Source organism: Carya illinoinensis, chromosome 6 (assembly GCF_018687715.1).
Source record: "Carya illinoinensis cultivar Pawnee chromosome 6, C.illinoinensisPawnee_v1, whole genome shotgun sequence".
NCBI classification, from domain to species: Eukaryota; Viridiplantae; Streptophyta; class Magnoliopsida; order Fagales; family Juglandaceae; genus Carya; species Carya illinoinensis.
In genome coordinates, this window is record NC_056757.1 from 11,677,064 (window position 1) to 11,686,720 (window position 9,657).

Consider the following 9,657-nt stretch of genomic DNA (forward strand, 5'->3'; position numbering starts at 1 on the left):
TTAATTATGTTATAAATTTTGCCAAAACATTTGAAGTCAAGAGGTTTTGAACCATTCTATTTATTCTATGCTAATATGAACTTTAAAGATTGTCATTAAAATACATAGATCCTTCATGAACTCCCATTGTATTATATATATATGCTAATATGAATCCATTCCATTTCTATTTATGTTTTTGTTTTTAGTGACAAATAACGAATGCTCTCTTAATTTTGGTATGAGATGGCAAGTTTCATTCTCCTAGTGTTTGAATATTTCTCCAAATGTAGACATTGTGATTGGTCATGGCTCTGGCAAGGTTATTTTGCTAGAGATCAACTTCTGATCTATGCTTTAGGATCTCAAAACTTTTTCATTAAAATTATTTACTAAGCAGTGTTAAATTAGAGCATGTGCTATCATGCATAGAACTACGTAATTTCAATTATATATTTCCTTATAACACTACAAAAAAAATCAAATTTGCCGGCGTTGGTTATACGCCGGCAACTATCCAAAAAAATGCCGCTAATTAATTCGCGGCGTTTCTCTACCGGCGTAACCGTCCGCCGTTACTGGAGGGTCGCTATTTCCCATGTTCCGGCGTTTGCGCAACTGCCAGTATTGGTAAATCTCATTAGCGGCGTTTGTATACAATTTAGTGGCATTTCGTAAAACGCCGCCACATTATCTACATTAACAGCGTTTCTCGAAACGCCGCTACTTTATCGTTGCCATTACCTTGCATATAATAGTGGCGTTACCATAAACGCTACTGCTATTACATTGCCGACGCATAATATAAATTGGCGGCATTTATTTAAATGCCACTAATGGTATATTGGTGGCGGCACATTGAATTTTTTAACGGCATTTTTCTAACCGTCGCCACTTTTTAAAATAGCAGCGTTACGATAAATGCCGTTACTAATAATTTGCCGACGCATCATATAAATTGGTGGCATTTATTTAAATGCCACTAATAGTACATTGGCGGCAGCACCTTAAATAATTTAATGACGTTTATCTAAACGTCGCTAATAACCTAATTTAATGGCGATTAGATAAACGCCGACACTAGTACGATGCCGACTCATCATACAATTTGGCGGCATTTATTTAAATGTCACTAATAGTATTTTGGCAAAGTTATTAACGACGTTTATTTAAACGACGGTATTTTTTTAAAAAAGCGGCGTTAACATAAACGCCACCACATTATGTTGCCAGCACATCATACAAATTAGCGGCTTTTATTTAAATGTCACTAATAGTACATTAGCAACACCTTGAATTTATTAATGACGTTTATCTAAACGTCACCATGAGTTTGTTTTTTTCTGCATTGCAGCTAATTGTAAACACTACTACTAATTTGTTGCTAGCATATTTTTTTAAATTAACAACATTAATATAAACACCACAATAAATATATTACTGGCGCATTGTATTAATTAATGGTATTTATTAACGCACCAATAATATGATATCCCAAAATAAAATGATATAATATATCAATTAATAATAAATATGATATAATGAGTCATTATTCATATAATAAAAAAAAAATTACAAATCAAAACACATAAAAGTTCTTCATGATTAATTCTTCGTCTTCACATTGTGTTGGTCATTAGCTTTAAGACCATTTCTTTCATGGGTACTTCTTCTTCACATTTATCCAATAATTTTTTGGAAAATGTTATGCAATCATTGAGCCTGGAAAAGATCAAAAAAATTATACTAAATTAATAGAGAGTAACCATAAATCAATAGCTGAAACTTCTAATCGATAACCAAAAAAGTTATGCAATCGTTGAGCTTGTTTCTTTGGGTCATATTCAATATCATACAATCCTCAAGCTGGAGAGCTTCTAATCTAGTAGCTGAAAGCATAATGGTTCAGATTCAAACAATGGGTAAGATGAAAATGATCTGCTCATTTATATATCCTACTCAAAATACCAAAAAACAGAGTATACCTTGGGCACGACATTTGAAAAATGATCTACACGGCATCTGAAAAATGTAAATCTTGTAAGTACATAGAATTATATCAACTTTTCATATATTTCAGAAACATAGAGATTAAAAATGTAAACTATTTTGTAAATGCAAGAGACCTCTAATGCAAATGTAAAAACATAGAGATTGAAAATCTAGTTAATTACAAGGGACCTCTAATGCAAATGCAAAAACATACATAATCAATGAAATCTAATAATAAATAAAATAATGATAGCCTTACCACTATTCTACCACCACTTTACCACTTTTTTTAATTTTTTAATATTTTTTAAAATTTTCTTTTACTTTACCACTTTACCACTTTTTTCTTTTACTTAAGTAAAATTTTCTTTTACTTAATGATTAAGTATTTTAAAAAAAATACTTAAAAGAAAATAAAGAAAAAATAAATACATTACAAGTGGTAAAGTGGTGGTAGAATAGTCGTAACTCTATCATTACCGTAATAAATATACATAGGATTTGTTTTATGAACTCAAGCTATTCTACAAGGCTCTTCAACCCCCACCCCATCCCCTTCTTCTCCCCCACTTGCATTATTATCCCTCTCAATAAACATATTGTTGGGTTTGTGGCAAGCGCGGCTTCTCTTTTTTTTTTTTTTGGATGATGTGAAACCTCACCAAGGCAGGGCCTTTAATTTGAACTCACCCTTAGGGAGTGAAGCTTGAATACACGCCCCCCCCCCCCCCCCCCCCCCCCCAAAAAAAAAATCATGTATTACATAATCTACAGGAATTAAACCCAGGATGTTTCTCACTACCCTGATTTTGGTTCCTCAGGAATGACTCCACAACGCCGTCGGTCCTCATCAGCTACTTTATTTGGGAGGATGACACAAGTAAGTAGAAGTTTTTTTTGTTCTTCTTGGGCAAGAAACTATAATTTTCTTGCTATATCAACTTCTATCCAGGAAAAACTTCATTTTTCAGTTAATTCTTTTCTCAATTATTTTCATTTAGAGTTTCCGTGGTGCTCCACAAGGAGTCAACCTTTCTTTAATCAATGGTAACATAAATGGTGGAGTGGAAACCTTACGGCAAGTTGAAGCCAAGTACGTACCCAGCCTTGCTTTTTAAACAACAGCTTACCGCATATGTAGAAAAGATCTATGGAATGATTCGAGATAATCTGAAGAAAGAAATTTCTCCCTTGCTGGGATTGTGCATCCAGGTTTATCAATTTGGCTTTTTAGTAACTTTGTTAACGATACGAGTTCATGTTTTTCACTAAAGTTATCAACCTTTTATTCCTTACAACTAACTTAAACTGAGACTTTGCTATATAATTATGATGTAACAGGCACCAAGAACATCCAGAGCAAGCTTAGTTAAGGGGTCATCACGTTCGGTTGCAAACAGTGATGCGCAACGAGCTTTGATTGCTCACTTGCAAGGGATAGTAAAAAGCCTTGGAAGCTTCTTAAACACTTTGAAAGCAAATCATGTGAGTGGAATTTCTTTTAGCTCTATTCCTATTTTTTTTTCTACGCTATACGATAGAAACATTTTGTTTTTCAATGATACTATAAGTTCCTCACTACCCTGATTTTAGTCGTTTAAAGGCTCAATACGCATTCACCAATATATCATTAATTTCTTATAATTAACCAATAAGTTTTGAGATTAAAACTTAGAAACAGTTCAAGAAAATAGTGACATTTAGTAGCTTAGAAATCCAAATCACAAAAAAATTGAACTTGAGACAGACACACACACAGACAAAGAGTTGAGATAAGAATATACCACAGCTATGTTATGGGTCAAAGAAGCCTGAGCGGATTCCTGACTTTTAAACACAATGTAAGCATGGACACTGCAATGAAGCTCTTTCATCAGAAAATATGAAACTGATTGAAGAAGGACACGAAAAAAAAGTTTAAAGTAGCATAAACAACACAACATAGCAAGCATAGACCAATTATAAATTAAACAATACAACGTTAAAAGACTTCCACCAAACGGGAAAAATGAAAAATTCATCATAGCAAAGCGAAGTATCAAAAAAAAAAACTATACATCCGATTAACCAAGCCAAAATAACTAGACAACACAGATGGCCTTGCCTTTCTCGGCTTTTTGGTCTGAAAAAAAAAAAGATCATTGGCATAAATCACAACTAAGTTAAATTTAACAAAATAAACATCTATTTCTTGTAATTATAAATAGACCGACAACACAGATGAATACCAAACCAGTAAAAATAAATAGACGACATAGATGAATACCAAACCAGTAAAAAAGCTTACGGATCCTGACAGATTATAGAAAAATAACTGCAAAACAGCGGCCACGGTAAGCATAGCAAAACAGATTTACATTGGACTGGATTGCTCTGTTTTTTGCATAGAAAAACAGAGTTACGTTGCTGGCTTTACGTTGGTTTTGAAATAATTTTCTGCACGTGCTCGTTTTCCCTATTGTTGGGATCATCCTCCTCGTCATCTGCTAACAATATCTCCCATCTGACAAAGTAGATAGCAGGACTCGAGAGTCAACTACTAACCACATCGGCGGATTGGATCCTCCTAGATCAGAATGTTTAACCATTTTGAAAAACTTTTAAAAAACATATAAAAAGAAAAATGAAAAGTTCAGAAAATTGATGATGGAGCTAGCATCGAGAAGGATGCGAAGAAATATAGCATACCAATTTCATATACAACCGGGACCACCGGTGATCCAGAGAACCAGAGGATCATCCTTGGGACTCCTTTCAGACTCGATGAAGTAGTAAAATAGCTGCACTCTCCAACTCCAATGTTCCTTTAAATCGTTGGTTTTACGTTGGTTGGGCTATTTCCATGGTTTTTCTGGTTGGGCTATTTCCAGCTTGACAGAAACTTATTAAATGAGAATGAAGAGAGAACGTGAGGAATTGCAACTCCGGCCTGACGTGAGGAATTAAGCTCTGGCTTGACAGAACGCTTAAGTTTATGGGAGGGATGGACGAGTTGCAGCGGGTTAGGGTTAATTAGAAATGAGAGGGAAATTCAAGTTTGGATTGAAAATTTGACAAAAGTTTGAAGTTGGCGCCGCTCAGGACCCGTTTTTGTTGTGGAAAAATTTTGAGGGAACTCAGCTATATACACGTACACATGATGCGCGACCCACGTTTATTAGACTTTTCTTTCCTTATTTGGCCTCTTTCCTTCTCTGAAGACTTTCCACTTGAAAGGTACTCCGGTGCTATAGCCTATATGCCCAATTGTGCCATGTATAGCAGTAGTGACATGAGTATCTTTGTAATCCATCAGTTTAGCCAACCCAAATTCTCCAACAACTACTTCAAACTCTCCATCCAAAAATGAAAACGCATTGCATTAGGATCTGGCAGATTTGCAAGGGGGCTTGCTTATTTGCATGATCATTGTGATCCTAAAATCATTCACCGTAATGTAATAGTTGGCCTCTTTCCTTCTAATAAATATTTCATCCAAATATTTCAATTCTTTTCATAATTAAAATATATAATATAATATTTTTTATATTATATATAATTATAATATATAATATATATAATATTATTTTATTATATATATTACATATAAGATAATGTTATTATAATTTTATATCTATATAAAATATATATAATAATGGTATTACACCCCAAACATGATAATAATGTTATCATATTTATTTGATCATATGCTTTAAATATAATATATACATTAATAACATTTTAAAACTCAATAAATTCCCAAAATATTCCTTTTGATAATTATATTAGAAAATTAGTAATACTAATTATTAGTATTAATGTATATTAATTATAATTTATACTTTATGGTCTTATAATAACACTCTAATACTATTAGTAATATACTTTCAGTTTATATATAAATTATTACATAAATCACTATAGTATTAGTTATACTATACTATATATATATCACAATCGTCGCAGCAACTAACAACCGCCGGAATAGGTCGGTATTTCAAGCAATACACCAAATCGATAAAAAATCATAGGATGTTTTGTAATTAGTGCTATTTGTGCCCAAAATTCAACCCTGGCTAAAAATAAAAATTCATCAAATACTAGTCTTATATATTATAGTGGGCAGCTTGGGTTGATATGACTAAATAAAATGTTCAGAATTAGCTAGCTTGGTTCTATTGTGCATATGTTTAATTAAGTTTTTAGGATAAATGGAAATTGCACATGTTTATATAACTGTGATTCTAAATTTGAACTTTGATTCTACACTTCATCGGTAATTGATCAATGGAATATTTTTCGTGTGGAGCTGGCTTATTGAGAAGGAGTCTGGTGCACTCGTGAGGGGATTAGTATAAAGTGACTCTACACTTTACCATTTTCAATTAAATATGTCACGTGTTGAGGCTGTTAATTGAGGGGGTCTGACGCACAAATTATAATATAATTAAAATTTATACATTTAAAAAAATATAAACTTATTAGAGCTGTATTTTGGATTAACTTGAATTTAACGAAAAAGTTTTTAACAAATTTTATATATCTATATTCAACCCCGCCCCGCGCGCCCCCCTCTCAACCTAATGTCTAAAATCTTTTTAGACTCAAATTATAATATAATTAAAATTTATGCATTTAAAAAAATATAAACTTAGTAGAGTTGTATTTTGGATTAACTTGAATTCAACGGAAAAGTTTTTAACAAATTTTATATATCTATATTCAACTCCACCCCGCGCGCCCCCCTCTCAACCTAATGTCTAAAATCTTTGTAGACCCAAATTATAATATAATTAAAATTTATACATTTAAAAAAATATAAACTTATTAGAGTTGTATTTTGGATTAACTTGAATTCAACGAAAAAGTTTTTAACAAATTTTATATATCTATATTCAACCCCGCCCTGCGTGCCCCCCGCTCAACCCAATGTCTAAAATCTTTTTAGACCCAAATTATAATATAATTAAAATTATAAATTAAAATGTTAATTATAATATAATTAAAATTTGTTAATTATAATATAATTAAAATTTTATATATCTATATATATATCTATATATCTATATTTGTTTTCATCACTTTATTTTCACGGTTGCACAAGTTCACACACAACCCCCATAGACTCCACGCACGCTTATATCTCTTTCGTCCCTAGGGTTTTAATTTTTTGCTTCCTACATACACTACGGAAGAAACCTCAAGCCGGCGCAATAGACCTCTACACGGAAGAAACCTTTTACACTATGGGGCAGGATAATAGCTATATAATATATTAGATTATATAATAGTATTAATATTAGACTATTAGTATAGCTATATCTTATTGTATTAGAATATATGTGATTAGAATATTAATATTAGTATATATGTGATTATTTAGTATAGTGATTTATATTCTAATTTATAAATAGATTTAAAGTATAGTACCAATAATAATATAGTATTACACTGTTAGTGTCATTATAAATATTAGTATTTATTATAGACTATAATGACTAGAATAATTATATATTAGTATTTGTTAATTGTTAATTGTTAAAATAAACTTGAATCCGGTTTTGAGACCCTGTTATCCATAACCGGATCCTCTTTTTTTTTTTTTAATCCCAGTTATAATTCTTTTAAAAAATTTTAAAGTCTTTAAAAAAAAACCGAGATTAAATCCGGTTATAATTCGGATATCCGGGTTTTAAGTCAAAATTAAAAAAAAAAAATCCAAATATCCGGATTGAATCCGGTTATCCATCCGAATTGAAATCCCAATTAATTCAAAGTAGAGAACCGCCCAGTTTTTATAATCTGGATCTGGTTGCACACTCCTATTGCAAACACTCTTTCTCTCTTCCCTCAACTCTGCCTTCTCTCCAACCAATTGGATTTACATATATATGCCAATTTAGACTTTTTTGTTGTTCTTAATTTTTAAAAAATTAAAAATAAAAAATTATCTCTTCCAATTGGATTTACAGCTTTAAAAGATCTTTTGAGACAAAATTTAAATTTCATTTCAAAAAATATTATGATTCAAAATTTCATACAAAAAACTATTTTATTGTGCGAAAAGTAATTTTAAAAGACGAAATTTCCGTCCTTAATAAACTTTGCTGTGGAAAAAATGCGGGAATCATTCCCTCTAAATGCATTTATTTTATTGTATTTCCCCACCCTACCCATGGCTTCTCTTCTCTCATTCTTTCCCGCGTTCCACTTCTCTCCCGCACGACTCCTTCCCTCTTCTCCTTCTCTTCGTTAAAAGCTTCTTTTCTCCAGTCCCAATCGATAAAAACCCACCCAGCACCGTGGCAGCTTTCACTCCTTCTCCTGGCAAGGTACTTCGGTTTTACTCATTTTCTCGCTCGTGCTCTCTTTTCCTCTGTTTTCAGCTTCATTTCTTATACTTTCTGGTCGACATTAACTGATGAGTTATGGTTTTTTGTTTCTTTTTCTCGGTGGTTCAGTATAATTTTGAGGGGAGATTTGATTTGGTTCGGTTTATCAAGACGATTCAGAAAGCTGGGCTATACGTGCATCTTCGCATTGGACCTTATGTTTGTGCAGAGTGGAATTTTGGGTAAGAAAAACGTCCTTCTTTGGGTGACGAGGAGTTGCTGTTCTTCAAATTCAATTATTTCATCACCTTTTGTTTTTGTGTTTTATTTTTATTTTTTATTAGGGGGTTTCCTGTTTGGTTGAAGAATGTTCCAGGCATTAACTTTAGAATAGATAATGAGCCTTTCAAGGTCTCTCTCTCTCTCTCTTCTCAGTGTGTGTGTGTCTAAAATAAAAACAGGTGATCGATGAACTGCACATGTTTTCCGTTTGGCTAGATCTGTTTATGGTGAAGGGGTTTCATGTCTTAGAATTACACATTTTTAGATTTGGGTCTGTTTCAGTGAGTTTTTATTGTTGTGAGTTTTTGAGGATTTACATTTTGGTTCTTCTGTTTCTTAAGATCTGTTGTTAACAGCTATATAAATGAATTATCAGAGACCTGATCTTTGTTTGCCCAAAAATAGTAACTGAAATAAAGTCTGCATGTAATGTTCTGCTTAATTTGGCAAAAATGTTTGGGTGAGATCAATGTATGAAAACATGAGATGTTTTGATCTGCATTCTTGCCCATAGAATGTTTTCTGTTGCTCATAAGGTTGAAGCATTTGTAACCTATGCTGTAAAGGCATAGGATAAGCTTGCTCTATAGAGGGTTGCAAATGAAAATCAAGTGCAATCCAACTACTATCATGGTGAGGACTATTTTTGTTTACTTGTTTATGATTTCTTGGGAGTTGTTGTTTTAGGAACAATGTTGAGAAAATCTATTGGTAGGAACTTCAACGTGGCACATTGGTTGAGTTTATTAAGGAGGAAAAATGTGTTTGGGCTTGTCAGCTTCTTCATAATACATGTGTAGATCTTGACAACTTGGTTAATACACTTTGAAGAACTTTGACAATTTATATAGAAACATATAAGGAAATGGGAATCCCTAATTAACGAGGGCTAGGAAAGCAAATCATATAGAATTTTGAACTTGTTGGCCAGTTTCAAGAATCTGTCAACACAGAGGAAGCCCCGATCACACTAGCAAATGTAAAGATATTAGGCCAAAAGCTCTACAGTTGCATTTTCATATAAACCTCAAGCGACCTGCTAGCATATTCAATCGAGTTGCTGTAATTAGATATCAAAACATGGAAGATAATA

General features: G+C 32.6%; 2 long non-coding RNA genes across 2 annotated transcripts; both read left to right on the forward strand.

Annotated features, from left to right (window-relative positions):
* Positions 1–2,791: 2,791 nt before the first annotated feature.
* On the forward strand, positions 2,792–3,452 carry LOC122313263. Its single transcript, XR_006243342.1, has 3 exons — positions 2,792–2,851; positions 2,973–3,183; positions 3,313–3,452. It is a non-coding gene; the product is annotated as an uncharacterized LOC122313263 (long non-coding RNA).
* Positions 3,453–8,122: 4,670 nt separating this feature from the next.
* LOC122313264 lies at positions 8,123–8,857 on the forward strand. Its single transcript, XR_006243343.1, has 3 exons — positions 8,123–8,282; positions 8,412–8,524; positions 8,627–8,857. It is a non-coding gene; the product is annotated as an uncharacterized LOC122313264 (long non-coding RNA).
* Positions 8,858–9,657: the final 800 nt, after the last annotated feature.